Below are 6,000 nucleotides of genomic sequence, written 5' to 3' on the forward strand. Positions count from 1 at the left end.
CAAGTCCTTGCCATGGTAAGAGGCTATGCTATGGTCGACCTTAATCCCTCACATGCAGCACCAATTCCTCACCTCACCAGTAACTGCTAGGCAAGTCGATGCCAAGAAGATGTACCGGAGAGCAGTTAATTACTGCAACCGTTACGTCCAGATGGAGATGGGACCCATTGGTCCACTCTTTCTACTATCTCCCCCACAGAGCGTCAACATTTTCAATATTTATAATCACCCTTATTACGGTAGGCGTATCGATTGCGTTGTCGTAGTCGTTTTTGGTCGGTATTATGTAAAATTTTCGACAACGCCAAATATTGTAATAGATTTTTCTTTTACTCTTTTACAAAACCAAATCAAAAATTGTTCTTTTAGAACCCTTTTTATATTGTATTGGAAAAACTATGTAATTTTGTTTGTTTTCTAATTAATTTTTGTGGTAATTGTAATTCTTATGAATATTGAGTAATGCAATAAAATAAAGTTGAATGTAACAGTTAATCAGTAAATATTTTTAAAATTCAATTTTAACACATTTTTATATATTTTTGTATGCTGTCGTCAAAAAAATCGTTCACGACAGATTTGGCGTATTGTAACGCCTTTCATAATACCGATTTGTCGTATAAATGCGACAGTGCCAATTTTTCAACACGACTACGCCATCCGTAATAAGGGTGAATACCAATATCAATGGAGTGTCCTTTTGAACCAAACTTTGCACAACCTATTAACCTTTACAAAGCCTAGATCAAGTTTGAAGATGGGACCCATTGGTCCACTATTTCTGGCACCTCCCCCACAAAATTGTACCTCCCTCACAAATGGTCAATATTTTATAACAATTTATCAACATTAAATCTGAAACCTCTTTTATAAAAACATATTTCTTATATAAAGTTAATAATAAAACCTGTGTGCAATTCCGAAGACCTCCGCAAATCATAGGCTGGGGGTATATATCTGTCGGCAACACCGACTGACACCTTTCTACTGGTTAAAAATAATTTTTTCAAAATTATTTTTCAAGACCTATTAAAAGGCGTGGATTTTTTAAACATTATTTTTCAATGCCAAATTTTTAAGGCATACGAATATTGAGCTATAAAACTATTTACTTTCCCACACCGATCTTTAAGAATAAAATCACATTGTTTTATGTTTTTATATATAATTAAAAGAAAAATCATGTATTTATAAAAATTGTGTGTTTTTCCATAAAACTAAAGAACTTATAAATTATACACATATATATATAACTACTAAAAATAATATATTAATTTTTTGTTCGAATTAATTGGTTTTGAAATGAACAATGATGTTTGTGATGAACAAATCAGATGTGTGTGCAATGAAATGGCATGGAATGGAACATATGATGTTGGTGTAAATGGGCAAGATGGAATTATTGTTAATAAAAAATTAAATACAAATAGAGGTAATATAAACAAATTGTGTTTTTTAATATTTAAAATGAATACATAGTTACACATATATATAAATAAATTATTTTCTAAAATAATGATGACAAATAAATAAAAAAGAAACGAAAAATAATTAATTTATGAAGAGATGATGTGAATGAAGCGAAGGGGGAAATTAAATTACATTAAAACAAAAATAATAATACTAGTTGAGAAATTAAGTTTTTATATTATATGTATATATATTATATGTATATGTCTAGCAGTATTGTTGAGAATCTTAGAGGTCTAAATTTCATAATTAGAAATCTTTTGTTTTAATAAAAATGAAATTAAGGCCTCTATGATTCATAGACCTGCATTTGTAAGTAATTTAAAAAATGTAAATTAGTTTTTCTCTTTTTTATAAAATATTAAAGCAACATATTACAATTTAATGAGATTTTTTAAGTAAATACAGGGAACAAGCAACTGGTGTTGAACGGAAAAATAAGATAATAACAAGTATTGTTTTTTTTTTCACAGGATAATATTTGTATAACAAATGTAAGGATGTTGGGTTGTTAGGCACTTTTGTATTTCAATGTGGAATTAATCGTTGAAAAATTTCTTTTTGGCCGTGGCAGTCTCAAAGTTAATTGTGGAGAGTCTGTAAACGAACAAAATATTCATTAGTATCTGACGACAATTTAGTTTTTATGCTGTCACAACTTACCTAGCCATTTTCGGTGTTAAATATGACGTGGAAGTTATTGTGGTTTTTGTTGTAACATATGTATCATCGGTAGCATTGCTTTTATTTGCATTTTCATTATCACTATCAGCTGTGTTAGGAGGTGAGTCTTTTTCCAGTTTTATTGCAACATCGTTTGTTTGTTCACCACCAGCCTCATTGTTGGCATCCATCATCATGTCATAGTTATCGTCATCGGGATGTTCATTCACTGGCCCTATAATACGGTTGAGACAATTCGAGGTACATTGACAATTTACCGTACATTTCTGATCGAGCGAATTACATCCGCAACGCTTGTTGCGGCAGTCACCACGGCATTGGCAGCCCTTGGACTTCCGCTTGTGCTGACCCTTGCCAGACGTTTTTGCAGCTCCTCCAAGTGTTCGTGAATGAGTGGAGTCAAAGGAGTTCTGTTGTTGGTCTTCATCCATATTGTGGGAGATATCTGATTGGGAGATGGACTTGATGGATGTTGATGCTCTGACACCGGCGGTGGTCCGCATGTTCTGAAATCAAGTCGTACCTTTTTTTGTAATCACATATTATATATTATTTTTATTTAATTTGATTGGGTTTTTATTTGTGATGATGGAGGGAAAGGTGTTCGGGGGGATGGGAAGGATTTTTGTCATTAATATAATTATTGATATTCGAGATAAAAAAAATTTAAAGTTCGGGTTTGAAACAAAAAATAAACAAAAATGTAATTTTTAATACTTACATTTGGACGTTTTCGGCGCACCATGGGTGTCTTGGACCAATCAGGATCAGAGCTACTTTCATCCACTTCATCCTCACTATCTTCTATTTCCTCTATATATTCTTCTTCTTCCTCTTCTAAGTCTTCGACGGGCTACACATAGAGAAAATAAAAAATAGGATTGTGTTTATTAAAAAAAATAAATTAATTAAAATTTGATTTATGAGGAGTGCAAATTGTACAAGTTCAAAATGTGCTGCAAAATAATGTGAACATGTGCCATGATTTAAAAAAAAAAGCCGCCAATATTTTTTTGTTTTCTTTAAGAACGAACATCAGTAAAACATGTAAGTACGAGTGAGATGTGAATGTTGTTCTTCTTTCCTTAAACCCCTTAACAAATTTGTGTGTGGGGGATATACAAAAAAAGATGTGTGCTCTAACTTTCATCACGAACCGAACCGAATTGGATGGATGTTGTTTTTTTTTACCATAAACCTTGAAAACATTAGGGTGCAGTGGATGGAAATAATGCTTACTTAATGGTTCGGAAAACAAATATATAAATTTTATCACGAATTACGTTCGGGCTATAGGAAAATATTATTTTTTTTTAAATACCATTAACCTTAAATAGATATGTATGTGACTCCTAGCTCCATTTATTCGTGTGAAGATTTTGATATTAGTTTTTTTTTTTTTAATTTTGTTTAAGAACAGGAATTATTTGTATGCTGGTATTTTTTTTAAATGCTGTGAAATGCCATAAAGACAAGAGTATACATTTGTTCGTTTGTCCAGATTATTTATGATGGAATTGGAGAAAATAATCTGAAGAAGAAATTATGAAGGTCAAACATTAATATTTAACCATATGTTCGGAAGAACTCCATAAGGATTTTTTAAAATTAGTCAAAACAAATAGAAAATTATTATTTTTTTATAATTTTTCAATAGGCTTATGACCAGCCCAGTCAGAGGATAGTATTGCAGGCACGGACTTGCAATAACTTGTGGACTATTAAGAGGTCAAAAGTAAAATAAATAATATACCCTGGCCTGCACATAAAAAACGTCTTTTGATAATACCTTGGTTATTGAAAATGCTTCAGCAAATACGTCACGATCCAGTCAGTCACGATCCATTTACGGTGTTTTATACATCTGGACCCCATTTTCCCAACTAAAAAATAACTGTAATGTGACATTCAGTAGTATCGCTGGTGATTGAAAAGCTTCTTCGCAACAAATTTTAATATAGGTTCATGTTTCGACATAGTTCCTATATAAAGGTCCTTGGTTTTTTTTTTGTATCTTAATAGGCGTACATTCCAACAAGAGTGTTTTTAATTTGGTATTTCGGGTCCTTGGTGATAGAAGACTCATTCTCCTATTTTTTTATACCCTCCACCATAGTATGGAGGGTATATTAGTTTTGTTTTTCCGTTTGTAACACATCGTAATAATCATTTCCGACCCTATAAAGTATATATGTTCTTGATCAGGGTAAACATGCTGACGATATAGCCATCCATGTCCGTCGGTCCGTATGTCTGTTGTAATCACGTTCTGAAGGAATTGAGATAGGGTGCTAAAATTTTGTATAGGTTTGTCTTTTGTCTGCAGGCAGTTCAAGTTCCAAGATGGGATATAACGGTCCACGTTTAGGCATAGCTCCCATATAACGGTACCCCCCAATTTTCGATATTTTGCGGTTCTTGATTGCGTTTTTCGACTGAATTCCTTAAAATTTGTTACATTGGGTTCCAATTGGGTACCAAATTTCTCCACTAAAAATTATAAATATTGGTCCACTTTTTCTGCTAGCCCCCATATAACGGTATCTCCTAATTTTCAGTATTTTGGGGTATTTTGATCGTATTTTTCCACCGAATTTGATGTAATTTAGTATTTTGAGTTCTTAATAGCCAAATCTCTCCACAAAAAATTATAAATATAGGTCAATTTTTTCGTATAGCCCCCCATATAAGGGTACCCCCATTTTTCGGTATTTTGGGGTTATTGAGCGCGTTTTTCTACCGAATTCGCTGTAATTTGGTATTTTAAAAATTATTAATATTCGCCCCCCCTTTTTTTTGTTTTTGTTCTTTGTGTAGTCCCCACATATAACCCCTCTTTTTTATATTAAAATAGTTATTCAATTTGTTCCGCGTTTTCGGTTTGGTTCTAAGATTCTGTTGTAATCATTTCACCTGCGGAGGATATCAACATAAAAAAATATATATGAACTATAACCCGCATTTAGGCCTAGCCCCTGTGTGGGAGGTACCATTAGAAATGGACCGATATTCCCCCATCTTCGAACTTGAACTAAGTTTTGAAGTAATAATAAGATGGGCAAAGTTTGGATGAAATCAAAATTTTTTAAACAAATTTGGCCCAAAGAAACATGAGGTCTAGAACCAATATTTCGATGTGGCACATTTTAACAGTGTCAAAGTGTATACACCCTCATTGGCCATACGGCTGAGGGTATAATTATCCATTTCTGAAAATTTCTGAAATTTGTATTATGTTTACATAATCGGTTTGTAGAGATGTCGCTATAGGTCCACTTTTTGGTATTTTCCCTATATTTTCATTTCATGTACCTGTCCTAACCTTTTATGCTGTATGTAAGATATTCTACCTACAATCACTTTGCATACATTTTACATCGAATCTAACAACCAATTTTTAAGTGGAAAATTTTGTAGCACGTACATACGCTACATTTCCGAACTTCACAAAAACATATCGATAAAAGATCGTAAAACTAATTGATAAAAAATTGCAAAACAACCAGCTCTTGACTAGACACATCACAACTCGCACGCTATATATATATATATATATATATAATGAGTGTGTTTACCCCATATCACGTTTCTTATGGAAAAATATCAGAACCTTATTAACTAAGCTCTGGACTTTGCACACTAAAAATAAAATGAAAAACCCTATTTATTCCCTTCGATCCCTTCTAACGAACGAATATAAATAGATAACACTTGAGTTATTTTTTGCATAAAAAAGTATTATTATATTCTTATTTTTTTCTAATTGTTACTGACAAGAATATTGTGCGTCAATGGAATTGCATAAGCTATCTATATCTTAGAGAATATAATAAACGTGTCTGTGAA

Source organism: Musca vetustissima, unplaced genomic scaffold, assembly GCF_032173495.1.
Source record: "Musca vetustissima isolate MV318-11 ecotype Yass unplaced genomic scaffold, APGP_CSIRO_Mvet_v1 utg2259, whole genome shotgun sequence".
Classification (NCBI taxonomy): Eukaryota; Metazoa; Arthropoda; class Insecta; order Diptera; family Muscidae; genus Musca; species Musca vetustissima.